Source organism: Rhinatrema bivittatum, chromosome 2, assembly GCF_901001135.1.
Source record: "Rhinatrema bivittatum chromosome 2, aRhiBiv1.1, whole genome shotgun sequence".
Classification (NCBI taxonomy): Eukaryota; Metazoa; Chordata; class Amphibia; order Gymnophiona; family Rhinatrematidae; genus Rhinatrema; species Rhinatrema bivittatum.
The window spans coordinates 349,676,548-349,694,058 of NC_042616.1; the positions used below are offsets into that span (position 1 = coordinate 349,676,548).

The following is a 17,511-nucleotide window of genomic DNA, read 5'->3' on the forward strand; positions in this document are numbered from 1 at the left end:
CCTTCATTTGACATGAATGCTTTAAAAAAACCAAAACCAACCAAAGTTGATGAATTCAGTGCATTTTAGTGGTGCTTTTAGAAGTGTTCTCCTACCACACTCACAAAACACCATTTAAAAGTTGGCCATCCTAACATGAAACCAAAAAGAAACTCAGTGCTTTAAAAAGCAGAGATACAATTTTTCACCACCATAAAGTATACTACTCTCAGCAGAGCCAATATTTCCATTAGGCAAACTAGGTGATCACCTAGAGCACTAAAGTTTTGGGGGCAGCAACATTCAACTAATGCGAAGCCAGAGGGGTGCTGTGCCAGTCAATATTGCCAAAGAAGGGAAGGCTGTACTGGAGACACTGCTGACAATAGGTAAAATGGGGAAGGGGGTGCGCATACTGAAGGTTTGCTTAAGGCACCAAATACTCTCGCACTGGCCCTGACTAAGTAGCCCATATCTCCACCTTTACCTTAAAAGCGTAAACAAGGTTGGGGGAGGCAGAAGGGAGCACATCATCAAGATTTAAACAGTCAAAATAGATTTTAATTTTTATTTAAAGCCCAATATTGGTATTTTTAGCCATTGGATCTATGGAATTATAGTGATACTTTCAAAGAAAAGCATCACTATAAGTATACAGATATAGAATTACTAGTGGTACCCGGCCATGCGTTGCAGTGGCAGAGTCAGGTTCTTTACCCTCCCTCCCCCTTCCCCTTGCTCATTTACCTCAGTCACTCATCCTCCTCCCCCTTGGTCACTCACCCCCCCTTTCCCTCCCCTGTCCCCACTCCAACTCTCTCCCCTCACACTCACCTCCCCCCCTCATTCTCCCTCCCCTGACACTCACCTCCCCCCCTCATTCTCCCTCCCCTCACACTCACCTCCCCCCCTCATTCTCCCTCCCCTCACTGTCACCCTCCCCCCCCCCCCCCCCCCGCCTACCCTTCAGATCAGAAAACCTTTGTCTTTCTATTTCAGTGGGAATCCCCCCCCCCAATCCCAACCCTTTAAATCAAATAATAACCCCCCACCCTCCTGCCCCCCTCCCAAGACCTGGGAAATTAAAATTGTTGGTGCTACATGTGGTCTGTCCCTGGGCGTCTGTGCGTGTTATGTAGCCAAATAGGGGAGTGCCTGACCAAATTTGCACTTCCAAATTTGTTTTGTGGTCTGGGGAGGGCTATTTTGGTGCGTTCCCGAGATCGTGCAAGTTTAGTGTATGTATTTGTGTGTGAACCTCCCCCTTCCCCCAAAAAACAACCGTATGAGAAAAGTTCTCTTAAACTAACCACCCCCCACTCTCCTGCCCCCCTCCCCCAGCCCTGCGAAAAACAGTAGCCCACCCCTCCTACCCCCCCCCCAGAGTTGCTGAATGAATGAAACCTGCCCCCCCTCCCCAAGATGTTCGCAATAAATTCATTACCACCCCCCACCCTCCAGACCCCCCCCGAGACCTGATAAAAATGTCTGTCAGTGGAGTGGGCGTTCAGGAGCAGTCCGGGAGCGATGTATTGGCGTTGGTCCGTCGGCTGTGAGCACTGAAACGGGTTCCGACGGCCCTTTGCCCTTACTATGTCAGTGGGGTGGAGCAATGGCAGCGGTAGGTCCTCTGACATAGTAAGGGCAAAGGCCCGCCGGCTGCCAGTCCTGAAAATGATGCCGAGGGGCCCTCGCCCTTACTATGTCACATGGGCTACTGCTGCCATTGGTGTCCCCGAGTGGCATAGTAAGGGAAAGGGCCGTCGGCGCCATGTTGAGTGCTGGCAGCAGACGGCCGTAGTGCAGGAGATGTGTCCCGGACCGGTCCTGGCCCCCCGCTGGAGCCTCCCGGACTTCTGTCAGGTTTTGTGTGTGTTGTGAGGGCCTGGGAAGTAAATAAATTTGGCATGTGTGTGGGGGGTGTGAGGAGGGTGGTTTTGTGTGTGTTGGGAGGCTGTGGGAAGTAAATCAATTTGGCATGTGTGTGGGGGGCGTGAGGAGGGTGGTGGGTGTATTTTGTCTGTAAAGGAAATAGTTATCTTCCGGCGAAAAAAGTGCGCAAATGTGTTAAAATGGAAGTGAAACGTGGACCTGGTCTGGCGAAATGATTAGTGTAGCGTGTGTTAGTGTAAGGTGTAACAGATGTCGCTTACGTCCAGCAGATGTCGCTGTTTTCTCGAAATAATTTTTAAACCTATTTTACCTGTCACAGGTGTGACATATCTGTAATCTAAGTACAGAAGAACCTTCCTGTATGCGAAATGAAGGTTGTGTCCAAATTTGAAAGCAATCGGTTCAGTGGTTTCTGAGATTAGCGATTTTGTCCAAACTATTTAACATTTTTATTTATATAGATAAAACCAAGACATACTAATTTGAAGTTCTACTGCATATCAGTGAATGTAAATATTCATAATACAATACAACACAAACATAGAAAATAAGATGACCATTAGGCACCCATCTAGTTTACCCATTGCTGATAAACCATAGATTAAATCTCAAGCTTCATCCCCACTTCTTCAGATCTAAGGATCCTCTTGTTTATATCCCATGTTTTCTTGTGTTCTACTACTATTCTGGCATCCACCACCTTTCCAGTCTTTTGCCAGTACTGTCCCATCATTAATAGTTTAGTATGGCTTCAGCCTAATCATGGACTCATTGCATGACATCTCCGTGATAACATTCTAATATACCTCCATTACTAGGGCCTACAAGTCTTGGATTTTATTACCCAAACTGAACATTTCTACACATAACCTTCCAGATACTGCTTCTTCCCACAACCTCTTTGCATATATTCACCCATGTCAGGGGTGGGCAATTCCAGTCCTCGAGGGCTGCGAACCAGTCGGGTTTTCAGGATATCCCTAATGAATATGCATGAGCGAGATTTGCATGCACTCTACCTCAGGTGTATGCAGATCTATTTCATGCATATTCATTAGGAATATCCTGAAAACCCGACTGGTTCTCGGCCCTCGAGGACTGGAATTGCCCACCCCTGACCCATGTACTCCTTTTCCTCCCTGGGTTTTTTTTTTTTTTTTTTTTACAAGTGGTTTTGTGGATTCCCATCTGCATGTGTTTCTCCACTTACCTTATTTGTTAGAGGTAATTGCTTGATTCAACCAGCTTCCAAATCACCCCCTTACTTAGATTAAACTCCTGCCAATGTAAGATCTGAACTCTTCACTTAGGCTCATGAAGGTTCCCCTCAAACAGATGCATGTCTTCATTAATATAAAGTCATTTATTAATTTGTATTTATTTATATTTAGCTCATTCCTCTTGTCCCTCCTGGTGGAGCTATAGGCCTAATAAATCCATGCAGCCACACAACTCCTTGTATGTCTTACCTATTGCCTTGTACAGTTAAACACCTCAAAAAAGGCCACTGCTCTTGACTGTGGCTTTAAACCCTCCCCTGAACTAGTTTCTGGCTAAGTCATCTTTTCCAAAATAAGGCAAGATATCAATCTCTTCTTTCCTTTATTTAGCTCCAGCAACATGCTTTCTTTCTCTGCTAGCTTCGGAACTGAGGGAGCATTTAAACTTTCTCTCTCTCCAATTCTACACCTAAATCTATTCATTCTGATAGCATCCCCTTCAGATGCTAACCAACACTATTCATTTTCAAATCTGTTTTAAATAAACATTTTCTAAAATAAGTCATTTCCACATTAACAAACTCCAATATTGTATATAAAGTATAATCGGATACAGAGCAGTAAATTAGTTCTGTAAGTGTACACTACTGGTATTTTAATGTGATTACTTTGTTAGACTACAGTCTCTGGTAAGTTAGCCCACAAAATTCTTTTAAAAAAAAAAAGAAGCCCTTTAAAACCAAAACCATAACCATGTTTCAAATGTATAGCACTTCATGAGAAGGGAGAGACGTGGAACAGGGAAAGTTAATTGGTTCTAATAAAAAAATACCTTGGGTTCTTTTAATTGATGAATCAGTCACAGGAGAGAAATTCATAGCATTTATCCCAAGAGAAACTGCAAAATACTGCATGCTACGGCTGAGCTGTTTTAAAGGAAAGGTTTGCTAGGTAGTGGAGAGAATATGTCCAGCAGTTCTTGTAACTGTCTGTGACAGTACAGCTCATATCAACTTTAGTTTTAGAAGACTGAAAGTGCACACACTCAGATGAGATTGTGGTAGGTGTACTTGTTCTTGAGAAAAGTTGATTCTTTGTAGGTTGTGAGACTTTTTTTTTTTATAAGCAACAAATAGATTTAATGCCTGAAAAGGTTGAAACAAATCTGTCTTGGCCAAAAAGGAGCTATTAGGATCATAATTCCTTGTTATCTTCCAAGTTTTATAAACATCTTCATAAATAGGTACCACAAGACGTGCATTAAGACGACCCAACCCCAAAAGTGGGGAGAAGGTACTCAAGACTAGCCTGCCCTCTAACTCTCCTGGAATAGAAATGTAGGACCTTTCTGTTCAGAGAGGTCAAACAGTTCTTCCTTAGGTATTCCCTCTTAAAAGAAACATCTCGTTACATCCTATTCCAAAGATTTAACTGAGCTTGTCTGCCAAGATATTGTTCTTTCCTACGAGTATGTGGCTCTTAAAGTTAATTAGTGAGAGATGGCCTAGCTCCACGCTGACAGCTTCCTGACAGAAGCAAACCTGTTCTTACCTGATTGTTCATTCAGAACACAGCTACCTGACTGTATGGATGAGGACAGCTTTTTGGCTACCTGATCTCTGAAAGCCCAAAGTTCCAGGAAGTTGATGTGAAGACACATTTATTGAACTAACCAAGGTCCCTGGGTGTGAAACCCTCAAGTAAGATTTTCAATCCATGTCTGATGCATCCATTGTCACTATCATTTTTACTTTTTATCATTTTATCATTTTTTACTTTTACTTTTACCTTTATTTATTTTAGCTTATTTTCAAATCTACCATACCCATTGTTATTTATCTCTATAATATGATATTGATATCAAAAGTTTTTCCTTCTCTTGTAACTATTCTCTATACCATGTTCCAGTTGTACGTTGTTATTATAGTTTTATAGTTATATGTAAAGCCCGTTGTCTTATAGTTATATGTAAAGCCCCTTCAGTTTGGGCATTTCACTGTTTTATGTAAACCGGAGTGATTTGTATCTGATACAAGAACTTCGGTATATAAAAATTAAAAAATAAATAAATAAATATCATTTGGTGAAGAGGATTTTAGAAGTGCAAATCCTTAGCCATACTGGCATTTGATAACCACGAAGAATCTCTAAGCTGACCTATGATGTGTGTATACGCTGAGTCCCTGAGTGGCTCAATTCCACTAAAGTCCTTTGGGCTCAAATCATATGAAAACATGCCATAGGTGTGACATGAAAGGTTGATGCATTGTAGCCGTACATTTTCAATATGTCTCAGGCTGATGTTTGCTAATACTCCTCTTACCATGGTAATTCAGTGCTCCTGATGGAAGTGAAAAAGACCTTTGCCTGAGTCAGGTCTAGCAGAGCTCCAATAAATTCCAATAAAGGTATAGTGCTGAGTTGGATTTTGGGTAATTTGTGGCAAACCCTAATTATTCCTGTACACAGTCAGGGTAGCCCATGGATTCATTCACCTCTGCCTGAGATGTGCTCTTAACCCATTATGTCTCAAATTTTTTAAGAAGCTGTCCTCTAAAAAGGATACTGGGACATAATGGGTTAAGCAGCAAATTATCCAGGTAGGGAAACACATATACAACTCCTCCCACCCCTCCCCCCGTCTGCATAGAAATGCTGCAAGTACTGCCACACATTTCATGAACACTAGGAGTTGACACAAGGCCAAAGAACACATGGTATATGCGTTGCTTCCCTACTGAAAATCTGAGTAGGATATACTGCTATATGGATGTATTCAACTTTCAGATCCAGCTAGCATAGCCAATCTCCTTTGTTTATAAGTGGAATAAGAGTGGCTGAGGATCCAAGACATCTGCTGTTGATAGCTCTGATTTGGAGCTCTGAGCCTGAATGAAATGTTGTAATCAAGATCTGTTGCTTTCATCCCAAAATGAAATGGTGAGGGCTTACCTTCTAAAGACCTCAAGCACTCTTTTGCTTATATAAACTACCCTTGGTGGATTATTTGTTCCACCAGCTGGTGTTTTAGCTCCAGGCAGAAGGCTAGATGGATGGTTCAGTGAAACAGAGATCTCGCTTGGCTCAGAAAGCCACATGCTGCTGCCAAATCTAGGAAGTGATCAAGCAACATACTTAGGACCCAAGGCAGCAATGTGAGCTGCTTGGGAGGCAGAATCTTGAGGAAGCACTCCAGCCAATTTCCTGTCCCCACTGGTGTCCTTCAATGCCTAATAAGATTTACAGAGCAGTTGATGGAATTGGCAAGCAAAAGCGCCAATGTATTCTCAAGACAAATCTGCGGGTTAGCCTGCTACTGTGCTGTCTGTCAGGAGCCAGTCCAAAGATCACCTTCTCTACATTTTCACGACTTCCGCTTGGTACTCCAATCTATTATCTTCTCAAAAATCGATTACTGTAATGCTCTTCTCATCTGCCTCCCCGCAAACACCATCAAACCACTACAGATGCTGCAAAATTCTGCAGCCAGAATACTGACAAATACAAAGAAAAGAGATCACATCTCCCCCATCCTATACATCCTCCACTGGCTGCCAATCAAATACAGGATCCTCTACAAAGTCCTTTCTATAACTCACAAAGCCGTACACAACCTCTCCCCTATTGAGCTTACCATTCAACCACGTCTCCATAACCCGAATAGACCAATCAGAGGAGCCTATCAAGGTACACTACACGTTCCACTAGCGAATACCCCTGGTAGTAAACGAACACTTTCCACAGCCGGCCCTTCAAATTGGAATGCTCTTCCCCCAGATCTCAGACAAGATCCATGTCCCCTGACTTTCAAGAAAAAACTTAAAACATGGCTCTTCAAATTAGCATTCCCTGATTGAGATTCCTCTTACAACAATGACCAACCTTGACCAATTGGTCCAACACGTAACACCGTCTCTTTAGTTATGATTAGCCAGAAAGCTATTAAGAAACTATAAACTCCCGTTTGTAAATATTTTGTTTCTAAATTTTATTTAGTTAATAAATGTTGAATTATACTCTGTATTTACTATGAGAATGATGTATTTACTTTGAGAATGATGTTAGATCAATATTGTTACTTGTCACTTTGTTCCATGTAATGCTCTCATGCAAAGTTTTTTGTTCTCTGGAAACCGATCTGTAATTTCTACAAGAATGTCGGTATATAAAAAACCAAAATAAATAAATAAATAAATTAGAACTATTTCAATAAATTACAGAAAGGTGGTACAGAAAACTTAAAAACAAACCAATCTAAATTAAATGGAACAGTGACAGAATTGACTGTTTTGTGGGTATCATGTGATTTGTAAACCCAAACTATCATCCAGGCACAAGGAAAACCAGAGCATACGAAAAAACTATTACAATCAAATCAGCAAGTTAAAGGGTTATAGACTTTAGTCTACTGTAACATGGAAATGTTAAGGTAGATGACAATTTCTGTTTCCTTAATTTTCCCAGGTCTCCCTTATTCTCCCCTGGAAATAGGCTCAAGAAGTACAGATGGACTATGATGCAGATAATTATAAATAGTGACGACAATAGGAATCGGATGATGACAAGCCCTTTATTAAAATGCCCGACTCTGGCCGAGTTTCGCTCCCTTGCACAGAGCTGCCTCAGGGGCAACTAAAAATGGGCATACAAATAATTAAACCACATACATATAAAAATTAAACCACATACATATAAAAAAATTACATGTATATAAAACTAACAATAATCATACATTCATTTAAAATATGTGTCATAAAACAATCATGTTTTAGGAGACATAAAATCAAAACAACTACATATATATGTGTATAAGAGTATGCGTGTACTTATGGATGCAATACAGTAAATGACAACATACATGCATGGCAGACATAAAAATTGATGCAAAAACTAAATAACATGGTTATGCAGAGAGATTAGAGGTGGTGACTTTGTGTCATAGATAATATGAAGGTGTGAACAATGGAGTCAATACTGGTTATAAAACACATTATGAACCTCAATAATATAATATGTAATGCTTACTTCATTTTACCAGGACTTGATTTGGTCAATGTAGAAAATGTCACATTGATTATGCCTAATTGAACAAGAACAATGAAATGAAATAAAAAAAAATATACCATAATAGAAAAAATAAAAAACGAAAAAATGAAAACAAAAAAATGAAGAATAAAGCGAAAAAATAAAAAATAAAATTATTATTTTATCAAAAATAAAAGAAATCAAAAAAAGAATGTAAAGAATAATAATAAAGAAATTCAAAAATCAACCGATGAAAGATAACTGATGAAAATGCCAAGTGAAAGAAAATAATAATATATAGAAAACTTAAAAGGGGTCTACCTTCAGTGCAGATGAATTCCCACTCAAACACATAGACGTTCTCTTATCAGCATAGTATTGCTACGTAATAGCTGCTTTGAAGTCAAAAACGTTCTGTACATAACAACTATATTAGATAAGAAATATCATAATGTCATTCATAAAGCACTCTTAAACTGTTCAAATCAATGCTCTGCTATTAAATACACTAATATATGTGATGTCACTCATAAACTAACAGTGACTGGCATAACATAAGTTATCACAAAGAACGGCTTATTTCTATTTGTTAGCTGTTGACTGTGATTACAGATGACGCTCAGTTTGAAATTACCAACTCGCTGTGAATTTAATACTAGCAGAACTATATAAATAGCTTAAGAACTTATACTATAACCAGAGCCGGCTAATATTACTAACTGCTAAAGCAAACCAAAAGGAATTTGGAAGTGCAAGATATATTGTGCAGGAGCGGTACTTACATTCAAATAGACGAGCCGTCTTTTTAGCTAGTCAAGAGAAAGGACGCCGTGAATGGCGTTTATTTATGCAGGCTCTCGCGATATCCAGCCAGATTTTCGCGCCAAAATCATAAAAATCAAATCACTCTTAAACAATGAATTTTGATCATGAAAATAGTGTGTACTATATCGCCTGTCTAAAAATCTCCTAAAATTTATGACTGCTGATCAAAATCATGATACATGCTGTATTTTTAGTTCCAAAGAAAAAATAAAAAATAAAATAACCATGACTATATGTAAAAAATTGTTTTATAATTTTGATTTTTTGATTTCCGGGCTGCCATCATAGATTGTCGACTAGTTTACATTATTTATTTATTTATTTATTGATATATTTTTTACATATAGTCATTTTTACATATAGTCATTTTAAGGCACATACTTTTAGATCATGACATAAGACAGCTTTTAAAGGGTCACCAACGCAGGTTCATTCATAGTAGTGCAAGTCATTTCATCTTATTCAGTATGGTTTATTTTATTTTTTATTTGGAACTAAAAATACAGCATGTATCATGATTTTGATCAGCAGTCATAAATTTTAGGAGATTTTTAGACAGGCGATATAGTACACACTATTTTCATGATCAAAATTCATTGTTTAAGAGTGATTTGATTTTTATGATTTTGGCGCGAAAATCCGGCTGGATATCGCGAGAGCCTGCATAAATAAACGCCATTCGCGGCGTCCTTTCTCTTGACTAGCTAAAAGACGGCTCGTCTATTTGAATGTAAGTACCGCTCCTGCACAATATATCTTGCACTTCCAAATTCCTTTTGGTTTGCTTTAGCAGTTAGTAATATTAGCCGGCTCTGGTTATAGTATAAGTTCTTAAGCTATTTATATAGTTCTGCTAGTATTAAATTCACAGCGAGTTGGTAATTTCAAACTGAGCGTCATCTGTAATCACAGTCAACAGCTAACAAATAGAAATAAGCCGTTCTTTGTGATAACTTATGTTATGCCAGTCACTGTTAGTTTATGAGTGACATCACATATATTAGTGTATTTAATAGCAGAGCATTGATTTGAACAGTTTAAGAGTGCTTTATGAATGACATTATGATATTTCTTATCTAATATAGTTGTTATGTACAGAACATTTTTGACTTCAAAGCAGCTATTACGTAGCAATACTATGCTGATAAGAGAACGTCTATGTGTTTGAGTGGGAATTCATCTGCACTGAAGGTAGACCCCTTTTAAGTTTTCTATATATTATTATTTTCTTTCACTTGGCATTTTCATCAGTTATCTTTCATCGGTTGATTTTTGAATTTCTTTATTATTATTCTTTACATTCTTTTTTTGATTTCTTTTATTTTTGATAAAATAATAATTTTATTTTTTATTTTTTCGCTTTATTCTTCATTTTTTTGTTTTCATTTTTTTGTTTTTTTTGTTTTTTATTTTTTCTATTATGGTATATTTTTTTTTATTTCATTTCATTGTTCTTGTTCAATTAGGCATAATCAATGCGACATTTTCTACATTGACCAAATCAAGTCCTGGTAAAATGAAGTAAGCATTACATATTATATTATTGAGGTTCATAATGTGTTTTATAACCAGTATTGACTCCATTGTTCACACCTTCATATTATCTATGACACAAAGTCACCACCTCTAATCTCTCTGCATAACCATGTTATTTAGTTTTTGCATCAATTTTTATGTCTGCCATGCATGTATGTTGTCATTTACTGTATTGCATCCATAAGTACACGCATACTCTTATACACATATATATGTAGTTGTTTTAATTTTATGTCTCCTAAAACATGATTGTTTTATGACATATTTTAAATGAATGTATGATTATTGTTAGTTTTATATACATGTAATTTTTTTATATGTATGTGGTTTAATTTTTATATGTATGTGTTTTAATTATTTGTATGCCCATTTTTAGTTGCCCCTGAGGCAGCTCTGTGCAAGGGAGCGAAACTCGGCCAGAGTCGGGCATTTTAATAAAGGGCTTGTCATCATCTGATTCTTATTGTCGTCACTGTTACACAGCTCACTGGATCGGCTACCGCTTTGTTTTTTGGGTCCGATAATTATAAATATACATCTAGAACTAACTTCCTTCATATTTTCTTAGGGTGACTGTAGCTCTTATTGTGGTACATTGTTTAAAGCAGTGGTTCTCAACCTTTTTTCTGTCGGGACACACCTGACAGATGGTTCTCACATGCGTGACACACTGACCCATGATCGTCACAGGGCTACATGTAAATGTACAGTTTGCATCCACGGGAACCCCTCTGATCCACAATAATGGATGTAAAGCAGAATTATGACATTCCCCGTTCAACTCACTCTACAAAAAAGATATTCTGGTTCTGGTGTCATCTCAGTAACAGCAACTCAAACTCCTTCTACTTTCAGGCTCAATAGCCCTACTTATGAAAAGACAGCAGTTTACCACCAATGCATGTCCTCTTGAGAAAACGCAACAAATAAGACTGATAAAACACTTACATGCTAGTAAAATATCTCTGTAACAGACACAGAACCGACCTAACATACTCCCAGGATCTGTAGTAATGCACATAAACTAATCCACACACAGTTACACCTGTATTATGGAATACACTCAAACAGGAGCAACCCTATCTATGAAAAGGCAACACTACAAATATTAAATCAGGCCCTAAAAACAAATACACCTCTTATTAGGAAAACAGAACTAGCAAGCAGCTATAGATCCCCACACAGAAATAATTGTAAAACTATACTAATAAGCAGAATAAATGTTTCACAACAACTATGAACAGAATACATCCAACAATTAAAAACTCATAAAAACTATTAAAAATTCTCCAAACACCAATAAAATATTTCAAAAAAAGCAGACACATCACATAATATTAAATAATTAAATAGCAGTCAATCAAGAAAAATAAACTTAAAAAGCCACCTTTACTTACCCCCTCCAGCAGCTTTCCTACTCCTCTTCCATGCAGGCTGTAGCACACACCAGAAGCAGCAGTAGTGGCTAGCTCTATACTCGTGGTCCTCTTCCTTAGGGGCCCATGTCTCTCTCACACACACACACCATACCAGTCATGCCCCCATGACCAGTTTCTGTCCTCTCACACACCAATCATCTCCCAGTCCTTTGACAAACACACCAGTCACCTTCCTGAACAGTTTCTCTCATGCCATACACACACACACAGGCTTCCCTCTCCCGTGTTCCACTTACATATATGGGCTTCTCACTCTCATCATCACTTTCTCTTTCTCACATACACTCACCAGTCTCTCACTCCCATGCTTGTTCTCTCCACATGCACAGGCTTCTCATTCCCATAATCACTTTCTTTCTCTCCCACATACACACACACCAGTCACCTGATCTCTCTCATGCATACACACACAGGCTTCCCACTCCCATGTTCTCTTTCAGATATACAGGCTTCTCACTCCCATGCTGTATCTCACACACTCCCAGCTTTCTCACTCCCATGCTCACTCTTCACATGTACAGGCTTCTTATTCCCATAATCACTTTCTTTCTCTCTCTCACATACACGCAAACAACACCAGTCACCTGATCTCTCTCATGCATATACACACACACACATAGGCTTCCCACTCTCATGTTCTCTTTCAGATATACAGGCTTCTCACTCCCATGCCCACTCTTCACCTGCACAGGCTTCTCATTCCCATAATCACTTTCTCTCTCTCTCACACACACCCGTCACCTGATCTCTCTCATGCATATATACACACACACAGGCTTCCCACTTCCATGTTCTGTCTTACATACACAGGCTTCTCCCTCCCATGCTGTGTCTCACACACACCCAGGTTCTCACTCCCATGCTCACTCTCTTCACATGCACAGGCTTCTCATTCCCATAATCACTTTCTCTGTTACACACACACACACACCCAGTCTCTCTCTCATTTCCATGCTCGCTCTCCACGTGCACAGGCTTCTCATTCCCTGAATCACATTCTCTCTCTCACATTCACATACACACCAGTCACACCGTCACCTTACCAACCAGTCTCTCTCATATACATGCACACACACAGGCTTCCCACTCCCATGCTCTCTCTCACATAATCAGGCTTCTCACTCCCATGCTTTCTTTCACATACACCCCCACAACACCAGGCTTCTTACTACCCATGCTTTCTCACATACCCAGATTCTCACTTCCATGCTTTTTCTCTCTCTCTCTCTCTCTCTCACACACACACATATCCCTGACTGTCTCACACTCTCACATACACATCAGTCATCTCCTTGAGCAGTCACTTTCATTGTCTCTCACATATACACATACATCAGCTCTCTAACCAGTTTCTCTCAATCACACACATACTCTCGATCAAATACATTCTCTCACTTACACACAGGCTGGCTGGCTGCTTCTCTCTCTTTCTGTCACTCACTTCCTCTCTCCCCCCCCCCCCCCCAGCACAAACGGTAGCTCTCCTGCCTCCAGCCCCCGCAGGCCAAGAAGGAAGAATTCCATCGATCGCGGGAGGCTACATTCTGCTGTCTCCTTTCCCTTCCGCTTTCTCCCCCAAAGCAGGGAAGATCAGCTGCTCCGCCTGCTGCCACCGGACTCCTGCTATCTTCGGGCGTCCGAACTTCCTGTCGGGGGGGGGGGGGTAGCGGAAGCGCAGCGCACAACGTCCGCTTCCTCCCTCCCCCCCCCAAGCAGGAAGAGCGGCGGACCATACGGCCCGACGCCCGAAGATAGCAGGAGGCCGGTGGCAGCAGGAGAGGCAGCTGATCTTCCTGCTTGGGGGAGAAAGCGGAAGCTGTGCGCGACGCTTCCGCTCCCCCACCCCCAAGCAGGAAGATCGACGGAACCATACGGCCCGACGCCCGAAGATAGCAGGAGAAACGGGTGGCAGCAGGAGAGGCAGTTGATCTTCCTGCATTGGGGGGAGGAAGCGGAAGCTGCTCGCGGCGCTTCCGCTCCCCCCCCCGAACAGGAAGACCGGTTGGCCATACGGCCGCAGCAGCGCTTCCCCATGTGTGCCGTGATGGCGCGCGAGGCGTGGGTTTCTCTTGCGGCAACGGCCTTTCTTCTTCCCGCGCACCACTTCCTGTTCTGGGTCCGGGGGGGGGGGGGGGGGGAATGCAGGCGCGGGAAGAAGAAAAAGGCCAGCCGCGGATGCCACAGCTTTTTTTTTTTTTGCACCACTGCCGTTCCCGCTGGGCTGAACGTGCTGATAGCCCGGCGGCAACGGCAGCAGGGAAGAAACAAGCAGCGGGGAGGGACCGGGAGCCACGCGACACACCTGCCGGTGCTTGGCGACACACTAGTGTGTTGCGACGCACCGGTTGAGAACCGCTGGTTTAAAGGGTATTGTGATGTTTAAAAAATAAACTGAAAACATCTTTCAGCATTAAAAGATATTGATTTGTGTGAATTACGTTTATTTCTTTTCAAGAGAAAATAGAATAATGGAAAATTGAAAAAGCACTAAAAAAAAGAGTGGGATACAAGCACTTTTGTATTGCAACAAATGTTTATAATCACTGAAGAAAAATCAAAAAAATGTGTATTACAAAAAATATTACAAAAGATGTTAATTTAATCATAACAAAATTAGTTTATATTTAAATGTACATCATATTCACTATCATCTGTTAATTCAAAATGGAGAAATTACTTACCTGATAATTTCATTTTCCTTAGTGTACACAGATGGACTCAGGAACAATGGGTATAGTGTACTCCTGATAGCAGTTGGAGACAGATCAGATTTCAATCTGACGTCAGCTCCAGTACATATACCCCTGCAGGAAGTGCAGCTCTTCAGTATTCTCCTTGAAAAGCAATTGTGGATATATGTATGACTGAATAATTTGAATAACTTGATTAATTTGAACTGGTTGAATAGGTTATAGCTGAAGAACGCCAGTGTCCTCAACAGAGAAACGTCGACACCCGGTAGGATGGGCGTCCTAGTTGGAGGAAAGCATGGCTTACCCGTGAATCACTCGCTCTCGGGGATGTCATTCGAGAATTTCATGAATAACGGCAGCCGTGGGCGGGATGCTGAGTCCATCTGTCTACACTAAGGAAAACTAAATTATCAGGTAAGTATTTCTCCATTTCCTACATGTAGCAGATGACTCAGGACCATGGGATGTATAAAAGCTACTCCCGAACCGGGTGGGAGGCTGCCCGTGGCCCATTTAGTACTGCTCCCCAGGAGTGTTGTTCCTGGTCTGTGCTAAGCAGGCCGCGATCTGTAAAGACAGAGGAGACGTCAAAGGACTGTTTGAGGATAGATTCCAGAAGTTTGTCTTGAGCATCCTTGAGTGCTGCTCCTCCTCCACCGGGATAGTGGTGTGCTTCGAGACCGCGCAGACATGGCATCCACTTTCGGACATGCCAGGAGATCTTTGGCGGCTGGGTCCAGAGGGTACATGGCTGCCAGAGCCCGGCCCCCTTTGAATGTGGTTTCTGGGGCAACCCATTTCAGTTGCTGGATGGCTTGTAATAGTGGGAAATGGCGGGAGGTCTGATGGAGTCCCTCTAGTAGGGGGTTCGTCTTAGGTTCCCCCGAGGCACTTGTGCCGGGATGGCAAGCTCTTTTAAGCTGTGTGCAACCAGGTCTGGAAGCTCGTCCTTGGTGAAGAAGTGTCTCATGGTTCGTGGGGTTCTGTCCCCGGGAGTTTCCCCTCCTCCGGGGGTTCTGACTCCTCATCTGAGATGTCGTGTCCCCGATGATGGGGCTGCTGGGTGGTGGGATCACTTCCCTGGGCATAAAGGGTCCCGGCATGTTGAGGTCCTCTGGTGGAGCCTGAGGCCGCATTATAGGAGGCCCTGGTTTGCATGTGGACGAAGGTATGCAGCCCTTTGAAGAATTCCACCCAGGTGATAGATGCTGGGTCTAGGCTAGGGGGCGCCGTGTCCCTGGGTAGCCCCGTTTGAGGGGGGGTCCCGCTGTGTAATGCTATGTCCGGCGTACTGCTCGAGAGGCTGGGATGGGCCATGAGTTGGGTCCCCAAGGGTCTCTTTGCACTGCATACACAGGGCTGTGGCCTTCTCATGCTGTGCAGCTCTAATGTGGCATGCTGGGCAAAGGCCCTGAGCTTTGAGTTTATTTTCCGGTGGTGCCATGGCTTGTGCGCGTACAATAGAGTTGTGCGCTCCGGTGTGCTAAGTTGCGCACGTAGGTTTGTTGCGCGCGTGCAGAGAGATGTGCGCACTCTTGTGCGCACAGGTCGAAATTATGCGCTCGGCACAGTAAGCGCGTGGCTAAGCACGTCGCTTGTGCGCGCGACGTTGTGCACATAACGTATTTGTGCGCACGGATCAAAACGGCGGACAGGGCGGCAAACAGAGCCAAAATGGTGACTGCGACCATGTGAACAATATGGCGACCACCTCGGAGGGTCTCCATGTGGGAGGGCCCTCGGATCTGACCGGGGTCTAGCCCTGCTAGGGCCGATCAACCTGGAGAGACCGGAGACTTTTAACTAGATTTCTACCTTACCTTGTCTCTGTGCTTCCCGGTTTCGTTCTGGGCGGTCTCCAGCTGCGGGGGGAGAGGGAAAATACCTTCACCACCGCGCTCGAGGTTGCACCTGCTGCCTCTCAGCCTCACCCGATGTCAGGGGCTAGGTCCCTGTCGAGTGTCGGCTACCGGACCAAGGCTTACCTCCGAGGGATCGCGGAAATCACCTCGGGAAATCTCAGCTGGGGGAGGGACGCAAAGGGTGTCCCTGCAGGAGAGCGGGGCTCGTCTGTAGAGGTAAGATTTTCTTTTTAATTTGGTTTTCTTTGGTAAAATTACTCTGTGCTAGCGTGCATAGAGTCCCTAACTGCTATGGAGACAGAAAATACTGAAGAGCTGCACTTCCTGCAGGGGTATATGTACTAGGGCTGACGTCAGATTGAAATGTGATCCATCTCCAACTGCTATCAGGAGTACACTATACCCATTGGTCCTGAGTCCATCTGCTACACGCTAGGAAATTAGACATTTTCTCTAGCTCACTCTCAAACAAGAGCAAGCCTTTAAAGGGCAGCTTTATAAGGTTAGACTTGGAGGTTGCATCAGCTGACCAATTTCTCAGTCATTACTGATTACTGGCCACTAACACCAAACCCATCCCCTCTTGCTCAAGTACGGACCAAATTGCAGCCCGCATTTGCTAAGAAAGCAGCTGCTCCTATTAGGAAAGCTCCATCACTGCCCTAGCATTCACACGAGATTCATTGACCTCCTGAGAGAGAAGCAAACAGGAACGAGCCACCAGGAAACAAGAAGTTATCTGCAAATTCATTGTCACTGCTTTACAGGGCTGCTTAAGGAAGACCTCAATGCTCCTATCCTGAGCATCCTTCAAGAACGCTCCCCCTTCTACGGAAATAGTTGTCCGCTTGGTAACAACACACACAAGCACATCCACTTTCAGAAAGCGCAATTGCTCTCGTGCAGCCGGATCCAGCGGGTACAGTCTTTCCAAGACTCGTCCCCCTTTGAAATTAGCTTCCGGGACGTTCCACTCAAGATCAATTCTTAAATGGCCTCCATAATAGGAAAGAAACACAAAGCTTTACACAAAGAAATC

At 42.4% G+C, this 17,511-nt stretch overlaps 1 protein-coding gene across 1 annotated transcript in view; it reads right to left on the reverse strand.

Annotated features, from left to right (window-relative positions):
* The window catches only part of NFX1 (nuclear transcription factor, X-box binding 1), a 572,380-nt gene that overhangs the window by 320,101 nt on the left and 234,768 nt on the right, over nucleotides 1-17,511 (reverse strand).